General features: G+C 38.7%; 1 protein-coding gene and 1 non-coding gene across 2 annotated transcripts in view; one reads left to right on the forward strand and one right to left on the reverse strand.

The window, feature by feature from the left end:
* Positions 1 to 13557, forward strand: part of LOC143363059 (uncharacterized) — a 51093-nt gene that overhangs the window by 11609 nt on the left and 25927 nt on the right. The window lies entirely within an intron of this gene.
* Positions 13347 to 13428, reverse strand: Trnas-gcu (transfer RNA serine (anticodon GCU)). Its single transcript has one exon. It is a non-coding gene; the product is annotated as a tRNA-Ser (tRNA).

Consider the following 13557-nt stretch of genomic DNA (forward strand, 5'->3'; position numbering starts at 1 on the left):
TTGGCGTTAGCGTTTTGTTTTTCGAAGGTACGTTTTTGTTCTTCGTAACGTTTTTGTTCTTCGTGACGGAGCAGCGTCAGTAAAGCGAGAGTCGCGAGCGAGTGAGTGAGTTGATTGAACATTGTCGTTTGAGAGTCGAGTTGTCGAAGTAAAATAAAGTATTCTAGGGAAATCGGTATCCAATCGTTTCACCCGTTACGTCACACCCGAGACGTAGGAGTTTAACATATTCCTACAATAGCTTCAAAAGGGATATGAGAGGTAGTTAGATAGGAACGTTAGAAATATCCAAAAAATAACAACAAAAAAAAAATAAAAAATAGAAACCGCCCAACGTGGGGCTCGAACCCACGACCCTGAGATTAAGAGTCTCATGCTCTACTTTTTTTTTTTTTTTTTGTAAAAACGTTTATTGGAGGTGTGCGTACATTCAAAGACTACATAAGGTACCAAAAACGTGACATAAAAAAAAACCAAACAATAACTTAATAAATATCTGTTTGATCGAAAGTATCGATTCTAATAGATAGACAACTTTGTTATAACTAACTTAGACTAATTACAATATATGGGTTTAGGAACCAGAGGGGTTGTACAGTTGTTGCCACAGTATACTGAGCTATCAGTCAAGGGAAAAGAGGGTGACGAAAAACCCTCGAACCAGTTTTAAGAGCTAATAATAATTAATAACAAATAACAGATAACAGATAACAACAAAAAAGAAAAATATCATAGAGAAAGGATAGCTTGACAGAGAAAAGGGAAGAAGGAAGGGGAGAGGGAAGGCTATTTACATAGAGGCGAAAAGCACGTTTAGTAAGCGCCATTGTGTTTGGCTAAAATTTGAGCTAATACTGTTTGCGCGGATTATCGGGGCCTCGGTCGGGGTTGACTTGGCCTTCGCGCGTTGAGGTTGCTTAAATGGGTGGTGTTAGGTGATAGCCACCAGTATTTTTTGAAATCTAGTCTGTGGAAGTCTAGATAATCTCGGTTAGGGATAATTGAGGAGAATTTGAATTTGTCTCTGTTCGTTATGAAGTCGTTGTGGTTAAGAGCAACTCTTTTATCGGCTTTGTTCCTGCGCCAGTGATAAATAATTGGAGTGTTGTCGGCGTTTTGGATAAGGCCGTTAATATCGCAAAATAGGAACGCTTGTGGGGTGGTATATCCTGTGGCAAGTTGTCTACGGGAAGTAGCGTCGTCTTGTTCGGATAAAGAGCGGACGATGGCATTGTCTATGAATGGTAGTTTACTATAATAATCTCTCGTGAGCTTGATCATGAATAGATCAATTCTAGGTATGTCGGCCTTGTTGTATATTGTTTGGTTTTTTACGTAATGTTGCCAATCTGAACTTATTGATCTATATAGTCGGAGGCAGGCTCTCAAGCATTTGCGCTCCATTTGTCTGATTTTTTCTGCGGTTGTGTGGTTCATGTTCCATAGGATGGGCGCTGCGTAAGTAATTATGGGGCGGATTAGTAACATGTATAAAATGATTTTTGTTCGGTTAGTTAGGTATTTGTTATAGAAGATTTTGCTGTTGGCGTGAAAGGCTTTGTTGGCTTTATCAAGTTGTATATCTATGTGTTTATTGCCGCGGAGGAGGTAGTCAATGTGGACTCCAAGGTATTTTACTATTTTTTTGTGTGGGATGAGTTCTTTATTGTGAGTACCTGGTATTGTGGCTGAGATGCGGAAGTGTTTACTGCCAGCTTTTGTTTTGGAGTTGAGCATGTCGAGAGGCTTTCTGAATAAAATGGTTTCACATTTTTTCGGATTTAGTCTCAGGTTCCAAGCTGTGTAATATTGATTGATTTTATTTACAATTGTGTCGAGATCGTTTTGTACCGACTCGACTCTGTTACCCGAAACATAGACAATGACATCGTCCGCGAATGCAATTAGGCCGGGACTATTAGGTTCGTTGAACTTAAATAATTTGGGGAGATCGCTTAAATAAATATTAAAAAGGATCGGTGAATTAACGGTACCCTGTTGGAGCCCTTCTTTGATATTGAATTTAGATGAAGACAAGTGTTTGCCATCCCAGGTGAAAAAAGATTTTCCGGTGACCATGTCCCAGATTAAATGAGTTAGCCAGGTTGGAAAGTTCTTTTTGTGCAGTTTGTATAGTAATCCATTCAGCCAAACTGAGTCAAAAGCCTTTTCTATGTCGAGGAGGGCAGCACCCACTAGTTGGCTATTGCTGACCTTTTTGGAGATGTCAGTTAGTAGCTTATGGACGGCATGAGTGGTAGAATGGGACTGTTTGAAACCAAATTGGTGATCGGGGATTATTCTGTTGATGTAGCAGATATTTGAAATTTTGTTATTGACAATGGCTTCAAATATTTTGCTGATGCTAGGGGTGAGGCTAATGGGGCGATAGCTCGAGGGGTCTTTAGGATTTTTGCCTTTTTTTAAGATTGGCAAGACTTTAGCACTTTTCCAGGCTTTAGGGAAATAACTGTAATTAATGGAATTGTTAAAGAGAATTGTGAGCTTGATGATTAGGTTTGTGGGAAGGTGTTTAAGGACTATGGGTGGGATACCGTCTAGGCCACTGGAGGTTTTGTTGGGAAGTTTCTTGAGGATATAGGATACAGTGAGGGGGCAGCAGAAAGGGTCAAGGGTGTGATCAGGGAGAGATGGATTAATGGCAGAGTTGGTTGGGCTGAATTGTATAATATAGGAGCCTCTAGATCTAGCCGTGAAGAATTCTGATTTGACAGAGTCTGCGGTTTTATCGACTATCTTTTTCAGAAGGGAGCCGTCGTTTAAGGGTCGCGGTGAATTTATTTCTTCAAAGAATGCGCCTATTGTGTTTAATTTATCTTTAGGGGTATTAATGATGTAGTTATTGTTGATTTTTTTGGTATTGGGGAGATCATAATTGCATCTGTTGATAATGCTGCTATTACTTTCGTGTATATGAAGTTCATCTATCTTGGATGGTTGTTTAGGTCTGAAGATAGCATTAATTTTTGGGAAAAATTTGTCGGGGTTGCGGTAATCAATTTTTTTTATAGTGTTGGTCCAGTAATTTTCAGCAGCTATTTTAAATTCGTGTTGTAGTGCTATTAAAAGTTTTTTGTGTAGTGTTATGGCGTATCTTGTGATGGGGTTTCTTTTTAATGGATCTGTTATGTGAAGGTGGTGTAAAAGGGAGACGATGTACTTTTTTTGTTTTTGGAGTTTTAGAATTCTGTTGTTTAGATATCTGTTAATGCTATCTTTGGATTTGACTTTAGGGATGGAAGTGGAAATTGCTAGTTTGATTGCTTCGTTAAGGGTATTGAGGTTATGGTCTATTTCTTCGAGGGTTAGATTACGATCGGGAGGGATGTTGTTGGTGTGGAGTTTGGAGAGGCGTTTAGTGAATTTTTCCCAATTAGTGGCTTTGAAGTTGTAGATAAAATTGGGTGGCGGGTGGTTTTCCCACGGAAGGGTGCCGGTGTGTAGTTTAAAAGATAGAGTAAGGGCTGCATGGTCACTGTCGTATGGAATGGTTAGGGCTCTACCTTGGGTATTGTTAATTAAATCGAGTCTGGAGTCAACGAGGCAGATATCTAAGTACGACTGGGCAGGTTTGAATGTGGCGAAAGCCGGTGTGATGATTTTAAGTTTGAATTTAAAATTGTGATTTGTTTCCCATTGTCTAAAGTATCTGCCTCTTTGGTTATCACATCTGTCGCCCCAGGTTTTCCTTCTGGCATTGAAATCTCCCGCTACAATGTAGTAAGTGTTAATATTATGTAACTTAAGGCTATCGAAAAGAAAATCTAACTCTGATAAAAATAGACTTCGGCTGTCATTTTTGGCATATGCGCTGACTAGAAATAATATATTACTATTGTTTAATTTTAATTTGATGATGGTGTATTCTAATATTTCATTATTTGCAGAGGATGGGTGTGTAACTTCTTCGAATGATAAGTTTTTGCTAATTAGAATGGCCGTACCACCCCCTTGAATAGCATTTGGTCTGTCTCTTCTAATTATTGTATAATCTTTAAATGAGATTTTATGGGAGGGGTTGAGCTTAGTTTCTGATAGAAATATTATGTCATGAACGTAGTTTTTTAAAAATTGGCAAAGTTCTAGTCTTCTGTAGTTGGCTATTATTGAGTTGACATTGATTGCCGCTATTCTAATTTGATTGCTGAGTGTGAAGTTATGGTCCATGATCTCTATTGAAAATTGTATTTAGAATGAATTCAATTTTTTCGGAGTTAGCAGAAATTTGTGCAGCTAATGTTTTAAATTGGGTTGAAACTAATATGGTTAATTCATTTTTTAAATCGGTTACCCAGCTAGGAGGGTTGATTGAATTGGGGTTGCTGGAGTCGTCTCGGGCAGTTATTGGATTGGGCGTTACGTATACGGGCTGGGGGGGATGAGTGGTCTTCGTAGGCGGGGGCTGTTTGGGATCTTGAAGGCTGGCTGCTTGAGCATATGAAGTATTTTCCCTGATGGTGGCAGAGATACGGTTGAGGTTTCTTAGGGTTGAGCGGGTTTGGGAAGTCTTTTGCTCTTTTTTATTTGCGAGAGCAAATTTGATAAAGGGACATCCTTTGTATGAGGCAGGGTGACCTTGTTGATTACAATTGGCGCATTTGAGATTGTCACGACTGTTAAGGGTTTCGACGCTGCATTTGCCTGGCTCGTGGGTCAGGGAGCATTTGACACAACGGAACGGCAGATGGCAATTCTTGCTGGCGTGGCCAAGTCTTTGACATTTTTTACATTGAAATATTTTTTGTTTTCTGAGGTGTTCCCAGTGGACTTTTTGGTATGCTATGGCTTTTATCTTGAAGAGGTCTGTAGTCTTGCTATCGCTGGAGAGTTGGACAATGAAATGGTGTTTTTCAGGTGTGCTTTTATTATAGTAGAATTTGGCGAGATTTGTGATTTTTAAATTGGGTATCCCTAGATCTTCTAATTCCTGTTTTATTTCCTCTGGGCTGAATGAGCCTCTGATGCCTTTTAAAATGATTGAAATGGGTTTCAAGTGTTTTTGCGTGAATGTATAGAATTGGATCTTCTTATCAATCAGCCCATCGCAAATGGTGGTGTGAATATCGGTGTCGCTGGCATAGATGGTGTGAGAGTCCTTTTTGACTTCTTTAATTAGGAAGGCTTTTTTGGGGATGCCCAGAGCTACGATAATATTTATCAATTCATGAATCGTGGAATTCAATGTGAAAATTGGAGGCGGTTTGCCAAATTTAGATGTTGATTTGACAGAGTGGCTGTTTGTAGTGAAGGAGGCATCTTGATCAATAGTGTTTTTGTTCGAGAGCGGTTGAAATCTATTGAAGTTAGCAGCGTCAAGAATAGGTGAAGGTGTGTCGGTTTGGGGGATTTTGCTTGTTTTTTTGGGAGTTTCCCAAATTTCGGAGGCCATGCCATCGATAGGAGTGAGGTTGGTTGTAGAAGAGGCCTGCACTGCCCCCTTGACCAGCGTGTTTGTAACAGGTCCGCGGGCCACCTTTAGGTTAGGCTTAACCTTATTGTTAGATGGCACATTATTTTCTTTTAGAAAGTCTTTGTAGAGGAGCTCTAGCTGAAGCGAATTCAGTTTAGGTACCTTCGGCCGTCTGAATTCGGAGCTGGTGCCGGGCTGGGGGCTCTCCCCGTCCTCCGAATCCGACGTGATGGAACGCTTGGTTTTCGGAGAAGGGAAGCTCGCCATCGGATCCATGGGCGAGCAGGGAATCCTGCTGCGACCCGGGAATCAAGATTCGGTTAATAAAAGTACTATACCGCACTATATAAATGTTCAGCGATAAAGGATTCGCATATAATATCACTATACGAATCCGCGGCGTATAGGTTAACCAAAGAAACAGTGAGCTGAAGTTGACTGGATGCTAACACGTCCTGTTCGGTCAACGGTCGGCAGCCGACTCAGTCTCATGCTCTACCGACTGAGCTAGCCGGGCATATATGCGTTTTTTACTTCTTGTTATTGTAGAGTCGTGGTCTCGGATCAACTCTTCCCTGTCACGGAGTCGGTAACGACATAATTGAGCAAATAAAAAATTAAAAAAAAAAACTTAATTAAGCAGAATTATGGTATAATTGAAATTGCGTTAAGAATTCGTATCTCCGTATCTCAGGATCTATCTCGGGCAAAAATATTCGCAATTGTTCGATAGCGTTTGTTATCGATCTAACAACTTCAGGAACAAAAGAAGTAATTAGTCATCTTCCTTGTTTGTTCATACTCGAGAAGATAGCAAACAATTTCATTCGATTTTATCGTCTCCGCTTGGTGTCTCGTCGGTTTCCTGTACACAGTTTTTTCGAGAGCGTTTTCGGAAAAAAACAAACTATAAATATATAGTATAAATATATACTATAAATATATAGTAGACTATAAATTACAGTATTCCTTTGCGAAATAACCTAACTATTGTTCTTTATTATACGGCGTGGGAGAAACGGTTGGTTGGTTGGTTTATTCTTTACTCTATTATACATAGAGATGGCGTTGGAGAGCCAGAGCTCTATTTGCCCAAAGCAAACTAGTCATACAACGATTTATAACAGATTTCCCTTACTTGTTATTGAGCCGGTACTTACGTACGAATTAATCTTATTTACTAAAATGTTAGCGTGTAATATTGTTTCCTCCACGATTTTGGAATCTAATTTCTAATTTCAACTCTTAGCGTGGAGTGTCTTATTCTATTTTCCTTATGTCAGCTTGTGTCTATTTCTACATTGCACTCTGTTATTAACCTAACGATAGTCCTAACAATGGTAGACTGTACAGTATCTAAATTTTTAAAATTTTGAAACGCAGTAAATCTAATGTAAAACAATATGTCATATATAGAATGTGCGCAATGTCTTTGGTCTTATATTCAATTTGTACTCAATTTACTTTTGGGCGTGCTATGATTAAATTAAATTGGTTTGTCAATTTGTGCCAAAAAGGCTGCTATTGACCTTAGGACGGTATCATCTTTTTGCGTGGGAGAAAGCTCTTTACTGAAAGAAATATTAGGTCTGATTGACTGCAGATGGAAAACCGTTGGAACCCCGAAAGGAAACCAAGGTCACCCTACATCTTCAGACTGTTTAGGTTTGGCCCTCACAGTCCGGCCCTTGAACCTAAGTGTCAAATGGATACTTCGAAGTGTCTATTTAGAAAAGAGATTCTGAGATCGTTGATTCATTCGTTCGTTCGTTCGTTTGTTTTTGTTTTCATCAACAAATAATACAAAATAATTCTTATTATCATCGGTAGGTAGAGTGATAGGTCCGCAAACGTCAGTATGAACAATAAACAATGGTCGTTTTATATGACTTTTGTCCTTAGCTTTTTCAAACCGTAATCTTGCTTGTTTACCATTTATACAAGCTTCACATAAGCCATCGTTTGGTGTAACAATTTTAATATGTTCTATGCAGTCCTGGGCAAAATTTCGAGAAAAAATATTTAAAATACTATTTTAAATAGAATACTTTAATGTGGTTCAAATAAAATACTACTTTAAGTACAACGAAAAATTCCGGGAAATAAAATACTTTTATTTTGATAACCAGATACATAAAATAAAATATTTTACTGTTGTATTTTAAATATGTATTTCAAATATTTCCTTACAATGAAAATAAGTTGAGCAAATGTAATAGTTGACAAAGTATTATTTGTAGCTTAATTACCAATATTTGCATGTAACATATTGATAAACGGACGACAATGTCGTAATAACATTACGCGCAACAAAATATCAGAAAAGTATAAGTTACAAAATAAGTCTCACTATTTTCAATACTTTCCAAATAGAATACTATGTTTAAATAGCAAAAACTTTTTCTTATAAATAAAACAATTCATTTGCATGATTACAAGTATGTCCTAAAAATAAAATAAACTATTTACTATTTTCTATTTCAAGTACAGTCAAACCTGTTTTTGGGCGGTCTTTTTCTATGCGATTTTTTTTTTGTGCAATTTGTTTTGTACGATTTTTTTTTTTTGCGGTATATGAATGCCAACGGTGTTGGCATAATAACACGACGAGTAGTATTGAATTATGTGCATTTTGAAAATTTCTCCATGTTTAAAATGAGAAATTAAATTTTTTTAAAAATGTTTCCATGTGTAATTTAATTCTTTATTTTGTTTAGAAAGCATTTTCTCGCTATTTCGTAAATCTTTGACATATTTTCTAAGTGAGACTTTTTTTATGCGGTCCCTCTCCATCGCATAAAAACATTTCTTTAATGTTGTAAAAAATTATTTGGTATAGCTATTTATGAAGTTTCTGAATATTTTTGTGCCGTTTCTTTTATGCCGTCCCTATCTACCGCACAAAAACAGATTTGACTGTACTATTTTGCCCAGTACTGGTTCTATGTATGTATGTCGTCTACCATTTGTTTATCCCTCAACTGTATAAATTTAGCCTTTCCAATGTGACCCAATCGTCGTCTATGCCACAGTTCATAGTTATTGTTGATAGCGTTGTGAACACGTGAAAGACTGTTTATCTTTTTTATATCAATTTTAAATTTAATACATATTAAATTATCTCAGGGCTGACCACACATTACCGATTTACCGTCTTTAGCCCTTTTCGCTCGAAGCTGTTTTAAAACCATTTCTTCTAACCTAGAATATTTTCGTTGTGCATAATTTATTTATTTCCTTTATATAATTTATTTCCTTTTATGCATGTGACGTCTATCACTCGTACTTACAACACTGACATTTTTTATGAATTTCCTAGATACCAATATAGTATAAAAATTGTTTTAAATAATAGTGTAGCAATTTATAGTGGCGCCTTAGAGTCGCCATTCGAGTGATAAGGGTTAATTATGTGAACACCTACCTCATCAAAGTTGATGCACATCCCTGCCTGCTGCATCCTCCTCACGGTTGCTCGTCGCATGGATGTTTCCCTTCTTTGTTGCCATGGTGAAAGTTCCGTTCTTTGCATCTGAAATCCTAATGGTGGCTGCAACGTGTCATAGGTCGTAAAGTAATCGTCCCTATTCACAAGGTGGTCCGAGGCCCCTGAGTCGAGTAGGGTCAGTCCTTCGGTACCATGTGTTTCCAGGTTTCCAAGCATAAACGCGAAACCTGAAGCTTCTACCTGCGACCTGCCACTTGAATTGTCTGTACCGTCCTCTTCTTTTCTTCGTAATACTGCTGGTTTTTCTTATGGCGGAAACAGTCCCGAATTTTATGTCCTTTTATTCCACAATAATGACATTTCACTTGTTCAAATTTATTATTTTTAAAGAACTGGTTCGGTAATATTTTATTATATTTTTTATTACTTTGAAAAGACCTTTCAAATCCTGCACGATCTCGTTTAAAATTGTGTACTCTTTGTATTCGAAGTACTTTCGCCCTTGAGGAATTACTTTCAGTTTTTAATTTCACTTCATGACGTAATAAAAGCGTCTTGACGAAAGCTAAAGTAAAATTGTCCTCTGACAAAGTTTCGTTTGCGGTTATTACACCGTCGTAAGTAGAAGGCAAAGTTAATAATAAATGCGACGTTTTATCAGTCTCTTCTAATTTTGCACCGGCGGCTAATAGTTCCGTAATCAAATCGTCAAATACGGTGAAATGTTCAACTAATGGTGCCCCGTCACGTAATTTTAAACCTAAAAGTTTCTTTCTCAAAACTAATTGCATTGCGAGACTTTTTCGCTCATATACAGAATCCAAGTTTTTAATGATTTCCTTCGCCGTGCTTCCGGTTTGCGCGAAACCCAAAAAGGAATCCGATAAGAATTCTATTATAGTGTTTTTCGCGATTCTTTCCGCCCTCATCCATTCGGCGTTTAATGTTTCTGGAATGTTCTGATCTATCACTTTCGATACATCTAATTCGTTCAATAGTGACCGAATTCTTAATTTCCATATACTGTATCTCTCACCATCAAAAGGTTTAATGTTCCTTCTCATTTTCAAATTTTCCATATTTAAATATACTAAACACTATCTATACATAATAACACCGTAATTAAATGTCAACGAAGTAAATATCACTAAGTTAAATGTCACTGATTAAATATTACTAAATTAAATGTCACTGGTCACTGTATATGCTTAATTAAAGATAACTTAAATACAGTTTAGGAACACAGTTTTTCTTTTTGTATCAAAAGAGTGTTCACGCGTTAACTGGGCCCATAACCTATTGGAAATGGGTTATAATTGAATGTACATACACGGTGTTTCAACTCAAACTGTTCTTTGTTATACGGCGCGGAAGAGAGCTCTTTGCTGAACGAAGACTTAGCTTTGACTGACTGCATATGGAAAACCGTTGGAACCCCGAAAGGAAACCAAGGTCCTCCTGCATCTTCAGACTGTTTACGTTTGGCCCCCACAGTCCGGCCATTGTAACTAAGTATCAAATGGATACTTCGAAGTCTCTGTTTAGAAAAGAGATTCTGAGATCGTGATTCATTCGTTCGTTCGTTCATTTGTTTTTTTTTGCCATCAACAAATAATACAAAATAATTCTTATTATCTTCGGTAGATGGAGTGATAGGTCTGCAAACGCCAGTATGAACAATAAACAATGGTCGTTTTATGCCTCGTACGTTAGGACATTAACCAGCAAATAGAGATATATATTGTTCATTCTTCCACTTTCTTAAACGATATTAATTTGTTGCTAACAAACGTCACGGGGACGAGAAAAAGAAAAAGCAAAGAAATGCAAACGATCGTTTCGTCCCAAGGGCTCGTAGGTGTCGAAGAGGCGAATACAGTTTTGTCGCGTTCAAAGCGTATTTCGTCGACAGAGAAAATGTTACGACACATTGTTCTCGCTTCTTTCGGACATGTTTTCGTTCGTAATGCGATGCGTCGCGTAGGTACGACGATGCGCCATAAATTTCCCTTTCGCTCGTGATTCGAACCGATTCCGCGTTACTCGATGCCTGTTGCCTTTCCTCGAACATAAAAGAGTACCTATTGCATAAACTATCCACGAAATCGTGGGGCTACTCCTTGCTCGTGCACGAGACGCATCCATTTAACCCTAGATATAACCAAACCGTCCTGGGAGCAACGTTATTGCCAAGCATTCGTGAAATTCAATTAAAAACCACGGATCTAATCGAATACATTTTACTCGATAAGAAATACATGGACGCTTCACGACGAAACGAGGCAAATCAAATTCCAATGTCACGTATGGAATTTATAAGCCCCTTTCGGTGACGTTATACTTTCGATAAGTGTATCGAATACGCGCCGCACGTCTTTTACGTGCGTTTGTGTAAACACGCTGACAGCGCTCGCAGTGCCAAATTCGGTTAACACGTATACGCGCCCACAGCGCTCACGCGTATCTATTATTATTATTATTTGACACGTACGCTCTTCCATTGTGCTGTAAGGATTATTTGAAATATTGCGATATCGTACGATATCGCAAAATTCTAATATTCCGGCCGCCGATTTTAACGGAAGGTTAGTCGTCTCAGGTTAACCAGTGCTGTGCATGAAGAAATGGCAATATTTTGTGTCATGACGAGTATACTCGTCAAAACAGCTATAATTCAAACAGCGGTTGATTTTTGCGACGCAACTTAGGTACACATTTTTCAAAGAGGTCGCAACAGCTAACTGGTTAACTCGCTATGCTAGAAACGCTGTTCGAAGCAACATGGCGTGGCACGAGGATGTACCGCGACGCGAGAGCTATTTTATTTTTAAAGCAATCGCGTAGTTTACGAAGCTTTCTGTCCGAGAGCACGGGCCAAGTGGAGCGCGCTCGGAAAGTGCCCCTAAACTGTGATGCATTTTTAAGGGGAAACTGCTCCCAGGTTAACGCTGATAACAGCTTGAATCTTCTCGTGCACGAGAAAATGGAGAAAGCAGATCGTTCGAAGTGTAGGCGCGGCGCGGTCCACGGTCCGGTCGGTACGATCATTCAAAGACAAGATCGGAATCGGAATCGGGATCGGGATCGGGATCGGGATCGGGATCCGGATTGGGTTGGGTAGGGTCGTAAATCTTTCGCGTTCTCTCGAACGTATCCCCTACATTCGGGCACCGTTCACTCGGAGAGTTTATTTGACCGGTGCAGTCGCGTACGATCGTGTGCCCGCATACTTACACGTATCGCGAATTCCTCGCTTCTCGCGTCCACCAACTAAGAAAATTGAAGAATCGAACGCTCGTGCCCTCGGCGACCCAATTCCGAGGATGCGACGAACGACAACGAAGAAAACATGGCCTTCTCCGAAGAAAAGTATCTTCCTGCCCGTAGGATCTCTTCGTTACCGACCACCGACGTGAGTAACGATTCCGAAATATTTAGCAATTACGATCTCCTTTTACTTTTCAACAGCCTCGCTGCTGTTTGTAATCTTAACACTAAACCTACCAACGCGCGGTCAAATGACCGTTTTTGAAGTTTCGTTTAGTATTTCTTGTATACAACGTTACTGTATCGCCATATTACTGTAACTTATTGACTTTTCCTATAATATACATACAACCCATTTTGCAATATTCACAACTTTCTTTATTGTTTACTTTCCGAAAAAATTTCATAGCATGTCTTTCTATATTAAGATACATATTTTTTTTTAAGCGGTCACTTGACCGTTCATGGTAGGATTTGGTACACATGAAATGTCGGTTGGTTTAGTGTTAACCAGGTAAGTGCGTTTGTATACATAACGTCGGACCGAATCTCTATTGCGATGCGGTTAACGTTAATAAACTGTTAATTTCTTATCGAATAAAAATGTAATTATTTTTCATTTTGCTTTACTTTTTTCAAATTTATTATAGTCATTGCTTGATTTCAATTCCGCGCCCGTGAGTGATTTTTTAAATTATTCTTTTAACCCATCGCGCTCAGCTGCTGCCTCTAACAAATAAGTCGCGAAGAGGACAACGTAAATCTAACCAACAACTCGGATGTCCCGTTCGAGAGGACACGAAAAGAGTATTGGTAATTACAATAAATTGCAAGATCGAGCATTTCTGTTTCATTAAATTTATATCGATCAAACTGCGTTCCAAATCTAATCTTACATTTGAAATAAAGCGTTGATTGACGAATAAATTCGAATAGCTAGTAGGTTATCCGAGTACAAAGGGTTCAGAATGAATTTTTGTCGTAACATTACGATGCATACTCCGATCGAAATTCTTTGAGGAATGATCATCTTGAAAATATCGTTGAGGAGTCTGTTGGCAAGTTTTCGGCGGGTAACATGTTGTTAGGAGGTTGAAAAATTGTTCCCGGATTTTTTTTTAATGCAATGGTAAAAAGATATCGAGAAATCTTTTGGTCGAACGATCGAGCCTCGAAGAACGAAAGAAAAAAAAAGTTGATCGACGAGGATGGGATTCGAACCCACGCGTGCAGAGCACATTGGATTAGCAGTCCAACGCCTTAACCACTCGGCCACCTCGTCTTCGGCTGGATCTGGATCCAAATATACGGTACACATTATTGGTTCGGGAATCGATGGAACGATTCTTCATTATTCATCGAGCAGAAAGAACGATGGACTTTTTGCTCGCGAATATTATCGTCGCTGTTC

This window comes from Halictus rubicundus, chromosome 2 (assembly GCF_050948215.1).
Source record: "Halictus rubicundus isolate RS-2024b chromosome 2, iyHalRubi1_principal, whole genome shotgun sequence".
Classification (NCBI taxonomy): domain Eukaryota; kingdom Metazoa; phylum Arthropoda; class Insecta; order Hymenoptera; family Halictidae; genus Halictus; species Halictus rubicundus.